The 14,358-nt window shown below is 35.7% G+C and overlaps 1 protein-coding gene and 1 long non-coding RNA gene across 2 annotated transcripts in view; one reads left to right on the forward strand and one right to left on the reverse strand.

The window, feature by feature from the left end:
• Positions 1–14,358, forward strand: part of LOC141450889 (uncharacterized) — a 500,259-nt gene that overhangs the window by 206,901 nt on the left and 279,000 nt on the right. The gene's annotated exons all lie outside the window — the stretch shown is intronic.
• Positions 1–14,358, reverse strand: part of LOC141450883 (probable isoaspartyl peptidase/L-asparaginase GA20639) — a 71,689-nt gene that overhangs the window by 39,246 nt on the left and 18,085 nt on the right. The window contains exon 3 of the mRNA XM_074121771.1: positions 6,177–6,243. The gene's annotated coding sequence lies outside the window, so the exon portion shown is untranslated. The remainder of the gene's footprint in view (positions 1–6,176; positions 6,244–14,358) is intronic.

Consider the following 14,358-nt stretch of genomic DNA (forward strand, 5'->3'; position numbering starts at 1 on the left):
TTTCAGTGAAAATATTGTTTGAAGTAGTGGTAATCTAGCATCATTTAAAAATTTGAGAAATTACAGTTTTCATGGAAATTTCGGGTTTTCACGATACTATTTTCAGAAGAACTAAGAAAAAAGAAATTCTAAAAAGGAGACAAAACTGACAGTATATTACGAGAGTTCCAGCTGTCTTTTAACAACTTGAATCCTAGACCATAAAGTAAAGAGCCGCCGCATTCAGGCAACTAAATACGAATATTTGAGAACTAACACAGAATACCTTTGAAGTAAATTGAAGTGATAGGTAGGACTTTGAGATAAGATAGTAGGTGCTAGCAACAATAGATTTGAGCTTAGCTAGAAGATCTCGAAGTCACACTTTGTCAAATGCCTGGGAGACATTCAGAAAAACTCCTGGGCAATATTGTTTCAGCTTAAGGGACGTGTTATTAAAATACACAATCTGTTCTTCTGTTTTAAATGAACAGATGAATATATATATATATCCTAATTAGGCGTCATGGCAGCCGAGAGGTTAGTGGCGAGATCTGTACAAATAACATGTATTGTTATTGTACTGGGTTCGATTCCCAGTCTTAGGCCTTGGATTTATTTAATGTTTAATAAAAGAAATTTATAGTAAAGTATGTTTGCTAGTCGCCTCAGTCCACGACACCTAATAGGTAGTTGAACGTTAAGCCCCGCCTGAAAAAATAGGCAATTACTTTACTTTCATATATCCTAATTAATTTGAGGAAAACAATTGATGTAACAAGGTACCTGATGTCTGCCGCTTCTTTAAGCCGGTACCATTAACAGATGAATATCGCTAGCGCCTAAGTATGTAGGGCAGAATACCTGAATCATAGTCCATACCACTGAGTTATTTCTAATGAAGATATTCGATATTTTAATCTCTGCCCACTTTTACCTTATTAGTTAGTTCATTACTTCCAACAGCTCACAAGGGTTATTTTAAATATTTAAAGACATTGATTTCTACTGAATTCTAGTAAACAACACTGGATGTCCTTGCTGTTTTTAAAGAGAGTGTGAAAACAAACACAGTGGCAAAGGAAAATGTAGGTATATCTGTAAAGAACGATTGTCATTCATTGCCAACTTTCTATCTTGTGAAATTGCCGAGTGTAATTTATAATGACTACATCCCAAGGACCAGTATCATAATTGTAAATAAATTTTAAACACTATAACCTTGATTACTGTTTCCTTCCTCTGTTCCAAATAGAAACAAAAAAAATCAACAAGTATACAAATATTTGTAATTCTAAATAAAGAAACAAAACGATTATGAAAGATACTATTAAATCAATTCTGTTCGTTTTCCTCCCTACTCGGAAGTAATATCGAGTTAAATTTACGAAACTGATGAACATAGAAAAAAGAAAGAACCTATAATCTATACAGCTAAAAGGGTTCTTTTAGAAAGAGGATAGGATTTAGGTGAACAGAACAACAAAAACCCATTGAAAATAAAACCAAGTAAAATATTGTAATAATAAAAATTTACGAACTTAAGTTTAAACCAGAAATAAACCCATAGAATCTGCAAAATCCGTGGCTCTGATTTCAATTAATTTGAGGAAGAAAAACTGTTTTGATCCCATCAGATTTTTTAGGGGAACTATTTATTTGAGGAAAAAGTTTTCAGTCAAAATATTGAAAATTGTGGTAGGTGAAATCGTGAAAGGTTAAAACAAATTTATTTATTAGTAAAACTATTTCTAACTCAACCTTAAACGAGTCCAGTTAAACTTTCCAGTTCAACAGAAAATTACAATGCTATTTATTTTTTTTCGTTACCATTGTCTGGCTACAGCGGCGCCTTCAGTTTCATTACAGATAATGATCTGATCTTCTAAAGGTATCGATCAATATTTCCATCCCATCATAAGCGGTGATGATACTTACAAGTCATGATTGGTGGCGGTGTGATTGGTCTAACGTACAGGTGTGGACGGACCATGATTAAGGTTACAGATGTTAACTATGTCGCGGTTTCACTTTATTTCCATTGGATCATGTTACGGACCTATGGACATCCCTTCATGTGGTTCAAAGTGGAGAGCAGGTGGAAAGGACATATAGACGATCAATCGACCAAAAACCATCCAAGTCTAGATGTCTGCTACAATTATCACTTTAAAAAAAGAATACCAATGTCAACACCTTTTAGTCATCTTCTGGAATAAGAAGAAATTGTAAAAAAATACACCTTTACTTAATGATTACCGACCCGTGTAAACAGTATCTACTTCTTTTCTAAAACATTTTTAAAGCAAGAAAACGCTACAACAAAAAGTACTGATGATTCTCTTGTTTTTATGACCAAAAACTTTAGTTAAATGGTGTTGATTTCTAAACAAAAGTTTGTCAATGACTTTTTTGTAGGGATTGGAGTAAGGGGCGCTAAGTTCCGGTCGGAAATGAAAACAACCTTGCTCAAAGAAAATAATTTTTTTATCCCTACACCAATCAGATGAAAGCGTAAAACCATTTCGGCCCTGACCAAGATGAAAGCCATGAAAAGAAGTAAATTCAAAGAATTTAAGACATCGCCTTCTTTTTTGGACGGTGGAGGATTTCTGGAACTTAACTTCATCACATAACCTGTCAAATTTCTGATGTACCCACAAAAGAGTGCAGAGATTGACGTGGCTATTAAATATGAGGTATTAAATGTACTTACAACTTCAGCTACTATGATTGCTTTTGGCTTGCATACGAGGGAGAATCAAGGGCGAAATGTGGTAGGAATCAGCACTATGTCACCATGTTTAGCCCTATGACAGCGAAGAATAATGCAGAGCATGAATGTACCAAGGTAGATGGAAGGTGTTTTTTTAGAGGTTCTGCGATAGAGAGACCAACATACCAAGAAGGCTTCTTTTTTGGGGATTTTTTGTTTTGGAATTTAAATTTTATAGTACAGCCTCAAAATTATCAAATATTCGTGCGCCACCAGAGCTGATAGAGCTGAACTATTCATATTTACCCAGGCATTTTTGAACTATCACAATCATAACAAGAACCACATCGTAACAGTAAACATCTAACGCGATTCATATGTCTAAACATTATTATTTTTTTATTAATATTATCATTATTATTTTCAATTTATTTATAAAGAAACTACAAAGTATTTACAGGAGTATCAACAAAGAAATTCTAGCTCCTACACAGTCTTAGTATTATCACACAGGCTAAAAAGGAAGTAAAATTTTGATTAGAGGAAAAAATTGCATAAAAACCTCTAAAATGTAAAATAAAATGCTACAGCCTAAAGTAAACTATAGTCTGAGTATATGTTTTAACTCTTTTATGCTTGTACTAAGAGTTAATATCGTATCTTCATGAATATGTCTAAACATCATTCCAACAATCATACTGTTGAGGTACAGTCCTCATATTCCTTACAACCTTCTACAATTTCGTACCGCGAGCCACAGGTTGCTGAGACCTGGTGTACACTGAACACTACAGCACCCTGGAAGATGTAAGTTTGTAAGGAAGTCCTAAGAGATAACCAACAAAATCTATTCATGATCTGTCTCATCCTCATCAGACTGGAAGCTCACATCTTTCCAAAATGTAGATTTTTTAAACAACTATTTCATTCAAGTGACTTAAGACTGTTGGAAAGATAAGCCTGCTAAAAGAGAGCCTGGAGGCTGCGAAGTGAATCCACACATACTCATCCACAAGAGCCTTTAACCAGAAATTTTTCGCTTCCCAGACTTGCAAGACGAAAAGTCTCTAAAAGGAGTTCTTATCTTTTCGAATCTCCTGTCTATTATTTTAAAGATAGCCCAGCCAGCTATTGTATAACAATGAAGTCAACTATCGTTTCATTTGAAGTTCCAAATTTCAAGAATGTTTAAAGTATTATTTTAAAGTTTTTGCAATCTGCAGAACTGTGAAAACTGATGTACCTTCGATATAGGATTTGGTGAGAATAAAGGCGTTCCTTAGATATCCAATAAGAATGGAGTTCAGTCCTAAGACAAAGGTATTGTCCATTGATGATGAGAGAGGTAAGAGTGAAGTGAGTAAGGGAACAATGGCCAACTAGATAAAGACAAGGAGTCAAGAAAGAGATGGCGAATAAGCGCTCTCTCGCATAGTACAGCAGGAACACGGTACGTACTGGAAGAAATCAGTGATTATTAAATTGCGGCGGACACGCTTGGCGAACAGACTAACTACGCACGCGCATACACAATAACAATAACAACACTCTTACAGACATCTCATTAAGAATACACAATATTGTATACAGAATGAACAGAGGAAAAACAACCTTACCGAGTAATTTGTGTGTAGATTTTGCTGGAGTACAGGATGAGGCACACGCCATCGTTTCTATTCAATTTGTATATGGCGTAGCACGCGCGGCGAGCAGCACACAACCACCGCACTATTGGTTAATTCATTTAATTTGATGACGTACATCATATTGATAATACCAACATATTGTTTCCACGCAGCGTAGAATTCCTTTTGTCTCAAGGAAATTTCCATGCGATATAGTAATCATTTTAGTCGCCTCGATAACCGAGCGGTTGAAGGCGACGGCCGCAAAGCTAAGATGTATTGTGGCACTGGGTTCGATTACCGTTCCAAGCCTTGAATATTATTTAATATTTAATATGAGAACATAATAGTAAAATATGTATGCTAGTCGCCTCCGACCACGACACTTTATCTTTTAGTAATTAATTTTTATCTTTCGTTACTTCGTAAAATCTTTTTTCTTCTCCTTCCTCGGCGCTACAGTTCTGAAAAGACCAGGGCCTCCTCAATCAAGGCTCTCCACTGACCTCTATCAAGAGTCTTTAGTCTCCACCTGCGCACACCCATTTTCCATAAATCCTCTGTTACGTCATCAAGCCATCTCTGTCTTGGCCTACCTCTACTTCTGACGCTTCCGGGCCTTCCATATAAAAGGCGTTTAGGGATTCTATTATTCACCATTCTCTCTCCACATGTCCTAACCAACTCAATCTTCCTTTTTTTAATACATTGAACGATGTCTGTATCTCAATAAAGAGTTTGCAGTTCCAAATTGGTGCGGATTCTCCATCAATCTCCCTCGTTTGCAGGACCATATCTGTTCCTTAATACTTTTCTTTCCCATACTCTCAAGGCTGTCTTGCTCTCATGGGTCAAAACCCAGTATTCGCTCCCATATAACACTACATAAAATCTTTATTCATAAATTTCACTGAAGCTCAAAGTTTTTTTTAAAAAAATGATGACATTGATATTCCTTTTAAGTAATCAAGTACGCCAAATTAGAGGAAGTATGATGATTGTGCAGTTTTCTCAATTTTCAGTTTTCAGCAAAAATATCCGGTCTGAAATCAACTGAATCCGAAATAAGTGATAAAATTTCAGCATTACTCCAAAACTAAAACTGACAAAAAGTTGTACATCTGATATTTCGAAGCACTGCCACCCAGAACATGAACAAAGCTAGAAAATTGGCAATAATCTTTCTTCCTTAACAGTCTTTATGATTATTTAAATATTAATGCAAATACACTTGAATGCTATCTAATGATGTTTACAAAAAGGTAAGGCGGATATTTACTAATTTCTCTCCTCAAAATCATGTTAGGTACCTCTGTTTTTAGTTGAAAGTTTACTAGATTATGAGTACATGATGCTGAATTGATTTTTCCCTCAATTACAATGCAGTACTACTTAATTTTTATTTATGTCCGTCACAGCACAACAAGGAAGTCAAGATTGCTCAAACAGGAAACCCAACAGAATGGTTTAGAATACCCGACATTAATCCTCACTACTTTTTATAATTCTACCAACATGTTTTCAAAGCAGTTGATGTTATCTAGGAAAAGTAAAAACTCCACACAAATAAACAAACTTACTAGAAATTTTGCAAAACAAAATTGACATAATTTTCTTAAGAATGGAGTGATAAAAACTAAATAATAAAAAGATAAAATAAACACTGCACGAGACGGAAGAGGGGGAGCGAAAGAATAGAATTAGTTTTCCAAAGAAAGCGCACTTTCCTCTTGGGAACGCTCTATTAATTTGGTAGGTTTCAAAGTAGTGTTAACTTTTCGCCAACTTCCATAATAAAGATAGTTAAAAGTTTTATAAAAATGTTTACGTGTAGGGTTCCATAAGTTTGTTTTTACCTTAAAATTAAGTTGTCTTGTAATTTCTTAGTTCCTGTACAGCTGCATGTCCAACATCTTTAGATACCTAAGAACAAAGATAAGATTAGGGCTGCTTAAATGATTATATTTCTTCAATTATAATTGATTTATATTTAAGATCGTTTTCAGAAAGCTTAAAAATTGGGCCACTACTTTTTTAAATAATTATTTTCTGTTTCTTATTGAGTTGGTAAGAAGTTATGCGGGTTTCAGAGAGGATACATTAAAATTCCACCATCGAGCATCAGGTACACCATTGCCAAGAAAGAAGAAACAAGTCGATTTATCACAACTCTGTAGAAAAAAAGTTGGGTGCTCAGGATTGAAGGAATTCTGGACATTCTGGAATTCTGAAGGAATAGGGATGGTTCTACCATTCAAAAAAGTTACGATAGAAAAGGTCGAAGTGGTGCGTCAAAAAGTGCAATCAACAGAGATAAATTGATCAGCACTCTCCACAAAAAAGATGCTCAGTTCTTTAAATTATAACACCATTATTCCGGAAGTCAATGTTTTTAAAGATGAATTAATAGAATATAATAAAATTTCTCAAATTAAAGTATGAATATCTGAGTTGCTAGTTTGATACAGCTAAAAATGTGGAGTGTTTAAGTTTGTATGAATATTTATACGATAATTAGCTGTATAATATAATTTTCAACGAAGAGCTGATGGTCGTGGAATGCAGACTCGCCTAGTTTTTTTCTTCTACCTTCATCTGAAATCGCATTTCACAGGCTTATAGTCTGCTCTTGTTCGAATCTTTAAGGAACCACGATTTGCAAACACAGATAAGTATGGGGATAAATGTAGAGCTATGATGGTACAGACATATCTGCCAGATAGATGAAACCCGTAAAGTAAAAAAAATTGAAACAAAAGTGACAGCGAAGTGTCTTCAGAAGAGGAAGTAGGACTCCTGGGAATAAGTTTTTCATAGAAGATCCCAGAGCACTTTGGCGAAAGCCAGAATCATGGCCAGGTACAGAGACCTATGGCCGTCCTTTTAAAAAGCCTTTACACTAAAGGGTGAATGAAGTAATCGACTAAGAAGAAGTATAATTTAATATTTAGAATCGTTTAAAAAAGCACAAGCAAATTAAAAAAAGCTGCAGATTATTGCCTGAACTTCTGCAACTGTTCCTTTCAAAACCCCCGGACCTAGGTACCGTAACCCACGATGGGCGCCTCACGAAAGTTTTCCTTTTAAGCCTTCACGAAGAAAAGAGATTTGATTTAATGAATTTAAAGGGAAACTATACCGCAAAGACTGTAACCATTCACACTGATTGAACCCGACAAAAAAGTAACCTTATTATCAGTGTGTGTAATTCTGAAAGGGAATAAGAAGGTGTACCCTTCTATCGTAACGTTGAGGTTGACCTATCCAGAGCAGCGGAAGAATCAGTTACCCCTGGATAAGTTGAACGTCCTTTACTGAACTTGAACAACTACTATTCCAAAGACGTCATTAGTTTATAGTATATTACATGACGTCATATCATGCTCTATCCCTCAACCATGGCACCATGCTCTGTTTACCTCGACCATCGATGATAGTAGTCACTTCTTCAACTAGATGCAAATTACACTTTTCTTCTTTGTAATTTACAGTAGAACAACTTTGATCTTCTGGCAGATCCATCTCTCTTCCGCTCTTCAAACGCCTACCCCCTCTCACAAACTACAGTTTAACGATTCCGTTCTTCATTTCCAAACCCCCCCGCAAAGGAAATAAAAGTAGAAATTACTATTCCAGCGACTATTACTTGCCTGTAGTTTAAGTCAAATTAAAGTAATTAACGGAAAGAAAATGAACTTTTAATTTGTCGGCGGTTAAAATTATGTTCGATCATTAAAATTTTACAGAACACGTGTAATTTGTTCGACTTCTCATTTTTCTTTATTTCTTTTCTGGATAAAGTCAAAGAACCTAAGAAACTAAAATTTGGCTCATTAAACTATTTTTCCTTATTTTTTTTATCAAATTTACCACTAACAAGATATTTCTTTCTTATTCTTTTAGATTACTTCAAATAAAACAAAGAGATCAGATCTGCTTAAAGCCTGCACGGCGACTGAAACATCCTGCGAGCTTCTGATGATTGCTGATGATTCCTTAAAGATGATGGATTACCCATAGAATTTAATTCAGCAAGTTCTTTTTTAATTGCAACCAAATAAACTTCATATTATTTGTACTTAAAAATGTGTGAAACAAAAATAGTCTTAAAATTCAAAAGAATGTAATTTTAAAATAAAACTAAATAATTACTCAATTTGTAAAAGAAAATGCAAGCAACGGAATGAAAAACTTTTTAAAAAGACTTGGAAGGGAAGTACTTCATTCTACTTCAGATTATAAAACTGTACAGTGCTGGTTAGTATCTAGTTGCGCCGTATTATGAGTAAAAGTTACCATAAAAGAAATCTTTTAACAATGCTGCCTAAATTGTAATGCTTTTAACAGAATTTAATGAAAGTGAATAATACATTTTCTTGTTTTGCCTATTGTTTGTTTTATGCGAGATATTTAATAAACTCACATCAGCTCTTTAGGAAGAAAGTTGTCGTAGAGAACACCGATAGAAGCTCTGATAACAATGGAATCATAATCTTGAGCAATATAAATAGGAAAACTTACTATTTAAGCGTATATAGAGCTTAAAGTTGAAACATTCTTCACTAAAATTAGTTCAATAATGGGACTCATTATTATAGAAATACAGATCAATAGAAGAAGTTATGTTTCCTAATTTATATTTTCTTTAAAATGGAAGATTTTTTTTTGAATTCATTAACTAATTCAATTCGTTATTTATCTTTATGTTTTTGGGCAGTGAAACATGTTAATTTCACGTTCAACGATTTTGGTTAAGGACAATAATGATTTATTGATAAGATTAATATTTACAAATTTATGTTATTAAATAATTAGCTAAAAGAAAAAAGGAGTTTTTAATTATTTTTCTAATAAATTAATTCATATATTCAACCTAATTATGAAAATGCTTACGCAGGAGGAAAACCATAGTCGGCATTCACCACAATTAAGCAATTTATTTATTTACATATTTCGGTTTATTTTTAACTGTACACTTTGTACAACAGCAACTGTGTTTACGTAGAATACACAATACAGTTTGTCATCGAGTACGTAGTTCAGGACCACACAACAGGGAGGACATTATGAGAGAACCCAGCCAGTGCTTGCAGTCTCTAGGTAGAGGGAAGAGGTTGAGAAGAGAGGGGACCTGAAGGATTATCAGGTGATCCGCTAGATTGAGGAAGAAATTTATAAATTAGGTTTGGATTAATTCATTGACATTGGAGACTAATTTTAAATTTAAAAAAAATAAATATTGAATTAATATCAGTGATTTTAGACGTCATAGGAAACATTTAATTAATACTCAAGGTTAGGTAATTTTTTTTTTCAAGTAAGGCGCATCAACATCTGAAATCATTAGCGCCCGGAGCTTTATTCAGTACACTTCCGACCCCCCGGACAGTATTCTGCCGTTACACACCCCTGTCCATCACCGTACAATGAGCTGTAAGAAGCTCTTAGGGAAATCGTTAACAATTTTAAGATTTAATTCTTTAAAACATTTGATAGATTTTAAGTTATTTTCTGAATTTTATGTAATCTAGTCAGCCACTCATTAGGTAATTTAAAAAAAAATTTATTGATGGTCAATAATGACTTGTTTAATATAAATTATGTAAAAACTTGCGTTTTATATTAGTATGAGAGAAGTGTCAGAACCGTGACAAACTCTCAGTTACGTATTTAAACGGTATTCACCACTCTTATAGGCGAATAACTCTTGTTAAAAGAGCAGTTAACTTTCTGTAAGATCGTGTTTTTTGATGCGAAACTCTTCACGTAGTGTGACGTGAAAATTACTTACCGTTGCAATGATATTTGTTTGTTTTTTAACGTTTTCAAAAGTCAAATATAAAATTTAGTTCCTCATTTGTACTTCATTTTTTTTTCTTCAAATTTTTGTTTCCGGTATTGAAGGTTTTTGTGATTTCCTGATTAAGCAAACCTGAATGACACCAGGAGATTTTTCAATGGAATGATGATTGGTCTCCGGATAATGTTCACTCTTATAATTTTTTATTATTTGTTGATGCGTTGATGTCTGAACTTTACAATACTGACATCCAATATTGGGATAATCTTTACCAGCTAGTTACCTTCAAGAGTTAGTACCATTAAGTACGTACAAAGTGGCAACAATACACAAGTATTATCATGTAATTTACTAAGCATTACTTCAGTACCACCTTTTAATTACTTAATTATTTCTGAACGATTGAACAGATTTTTGAATTCTCTGTAACCATCCCCATGTAAAGTCAAATAAGTAAAGTAACAACGAACAGAAACTTAACAAGTGCAAGTCCAACTTAGCTATTTACAGCTGAAGATGTATGAAAATCAGAAGTCAATCAAAATTACAAAAAAAGAAAAAGCAGGCATCCCTATTACGAAAGAAATCACTGATATTACTACAATATTTTTAAGTTACACCATTCAAAAATTAAACTTCTGATTCTAGCAGCTTTTTTTTTTTTTTTTTTTTGCGAGGGGGAAAAATGCCAAAGGCACCTTCCGACGATCTGTCGGGTGTGTGGGGCTCGACCCACTAAAAAAACCCCTCCCCTTCAGGCGTAAATATCCATCCCGGAACCGCCAAACAGCATTACTTCGGGATGGCGCCTCGTTACTTGACTTTCCTTCTTTTTTTTTTTTTTTTTTTTTTATTCTTCCACCTTACCTACAATAATTCGAGGTCCTTCTTTTTCCTTATTAATATTTTTTTAACAATGGAAGATACCTTTGCCCAGGCTTCCTCATCTTCCAGCATCCACCCGACGATGCTGTCCGGAGCTATCGGACCGGTGACTTCCTGCAAGCTTCTTCTTTCTTGTACCCATCGTGTACACTCAAAAAAGGTGTGCAGGGCGTCATCCGAGTCCGAGTCCCCGTAAATACACGCCCCAGACGGCCTTTTCCCTATTTTTTAAGGAATCCTGCGAAATACCCGTGGCCAGTAAGGAATTGTGTGAGGTAATAATCCACCTCCCCATGTTTCCTTTCTGCCCAGATCACCGGGCCAACAATTAATTTTGCCGTCCATCGCCCATGGCGGTCATTGGCCCAGCAGGCTCTCCAATCTTGTGCCAGCCGAGCAATCGCTCTCTTTTTGGCGTCGGTACTACCTAGAGACTCCCTCAGCTGGTAGGTCCTTCTTCTGGCCATTGCCACCAAGTCAATGGGGGGAACACCTGCTATTACCAGGGCCGCCGACCTGGAAACCGTCCTATAAGCACTGATAATTCTCAGTGCCCCTTTTCTTTGGACTGCCGACAGCCACTTCTTATATTTTCCTTTTTTTAGGGCTTCCGCCCAAATTTCGCTGCCATATAACATGGCAGCATTTGCCGCGGACATCAAGAGCCGTCTCTTGCTAGGCAAAGGTCCTCCAACGTTGGCCATTAGCCTGCTTAGTGCCGATGTGGTTTTTTCCGCCTTAAGAGATACATGTTTTAAATGTTCCCCAAAAGTTAGTTTTGTATCTAGGAATACTCCTAGATATTTTAACGCGCTTTTGGTTCCCATTGCTACTTCTCCCACTTGCATCTGGACTCTGGTATCAATGTGCCGTCTTGTAATGAGGAGGACTTCCGTCTTTTGTGATGCCAATTCCATACCATGATCCTCTAACCAGGATTGTGTACGGCGCATTACCTGGTTAAGCCTTAATTGAGCATCATCTATATCTCTAGCCGAGATAACAGCTACAATGTCGTCCGCATATCCAACTAGAAAAGTGTCATTTGGCATTTCCATACGCAAAATTCCATCATAAGCCACATTCCAGAGGTCTGGGCCAAGGATCGAACCCTGCGCAGCTCCGCCCGTAATCTCCAGCTGTCGGATACCCTCAGTCGTTTCGTACTGAAGCGGCCTATCGCTCAGGTAGCTATCCATCATCCTAAGCAAATATTCTAGCTGCTTGGACTGGTCCACCATAATTGTAATATAATTTAGGTTAGGAAAGGATAAATTTAGTTTGCATGCAACAGAATCAAGGAGAATTGATATTTAACTTCTCTTAAAAAAATAAAATCGTCTGGAATGCGCTATGCAAAAGAATAGTAAATCATATTGGATGGATTGTGGAGAAACAGTATTTCCAATTTGGATCTTACACTGGTCCCGTTTTATATAGTTTCAGCCATTCACAAACAAGTTCTATTTCAACATTTTTACAGACACCGACAGTCTCGAGTACAGACGAAAATTTAAGGAAATACTGACATTGAAACCAATGCCAATTCTGCAGTTAATTCGGAAAGAGAAGGAAATAGGTGTTTCAATTGGTGTTCATGTCAGAAATTCTAGAGAGATGAACGCAATGAAAGGCCACCAACAACGTACACTGATGATGAGCATGTACCATGTTGATCTCTACTAAAAGTGGAAACAGTTATTGTGACTTGTGTGAATGCTGAAACTCTTAGTGGAAAATAACAAAAAACAATTAAGAAAACTTTCAAAAAGATAAGGTGTCACAAAATCCAGCTGTTAAAAAACTCGTGAACTTAGAGCAAAAATGGATTTATTTTCTCTCATTTACCCTAATCATCTGACTTGATCCCTGTCGATGTTTTCTTTTACCCATGTTAACTTAAAAACGATCAATGAAAAACTAATTTTCACGCAGAAACTTTAATGGATCCCGGAAATACGTTTTAAAGACTGGTTTTTTTTTTGGTTTTTTTTGAAGTGGGACATTAAATACAACTGGAAGAAAGTTCTTTGAAGGAAAAGCAGACGGGAAGTTTAAAGAATTTCCTTCAAGAAAATGACTGGAAAAGCTTGTCTATGGTTAGTCTAGTAGCTGGTAGACGGTGTACTGTATGTGTTTTTGCTCCTACTTTTAAATAACAATAGACATGAAATAAAAGAAAAGTTCTCTAGTCGGAGAGATGTAGCTGAAGGAAACTCAAATAGTGGTGTGTACTAAAGGTGGATGTACGACGGTTTTGCTCTGTTGGTCTTATACCAAGCAGAACGCCACGCTTCCAGCACACTCCACAACTTCTTGTTATTATTATTATATTATTATTGTAGCGAGGAGTTTAGAGAGAGCGAACGACAGAGAGCGATAGTCTCCTTAGGGCACCTGCCCATCCAAGGAGAATTACAGTCAACAGTCGGATATAACGGGTAAAATATCCTTCTACTAAGAACTCATCATGTTCTTTGCATGATGAAAACTAGTTACAAGTCTTTACTGAGGGGAAAATAACTTTACTTTCACAAATCCGACTTATGGTTTTGTTTTATTTTGAGTTTCACCAGATATTTTGAGTCTTAAGCTATCCTGTACATCAGGGGTGTCAAACTGGCGGCCCTGCAGCTCCTGAGGTAATTTTTTTTGTGGCCCAAGTTGTTTTGAAAGAAAATGAAAATAGAAAATATTTTTAAGAAAAAATAGCGCTTCGAGGGAGAGATAGAGGCAATAACGTAGACAAAATTCCCTTGTTAACCCTTGAACTGCGAAGAAGAGTATACAGACGCCTAGTGCCTTACCTGGAGGCCTGCGGGCGAGTATAAACACGGTAACTCAGTTCCGGCCACGTTTGGAGGCGATATGTCTGCCACACTAAGAGGAATTCCGGAATGATTCGGTTTTAAGAGACAAAAAGAAGTAAGGATTCCCCAAAGATATTCTTATGTTCTCTGTCTTTGAATCCAGATATAGCAAAACTTGTACGAGGAAATCGCTGGTCAAGTTTCGGGTAAAAAAGGAATAATTTTCGCTTTATAAATACAATTATATGGTGTTTTAATTATCCTATCCATATTCTTGAATCCTCACTTTAGAATATAAATTTAACAAAATTTGTAAATGTGATGAGGCCCGCTTGAATTTTGCCTGTAGCACCAATTGATCCGTGTTTAAATTGAGTCTGACACCTCCGCTGTACATTTCTGCGTATAGGTGACTATTTGTTTACCCATTGATCTGTAGAAGTCTAAAGTTGATATTTCTTTTAGGGGTTACTTGAGGATTATGCAATAAGATTTTGGTTACAGTTAAAAATGTGTGCGAGAGGAACAACCTTTTATCTTACA

Source organism: Rhodnius prolixus, unplaced genomic scaffold (genome assembly GCF_049639745.1).
Source record: "Rhodnius prolixus isolate KJV_2025 unplaced genomic scaffold, Rpr scaffold_8, whole genome shotgun sequence".
In the NCBI taxonomy this organism is placed as follows: Eukaryota; Metazoa; Arthropoda; class Insecta; order Hemiptera; family Reduviidae; genus Rhodnius; species Rhodnius prolixus.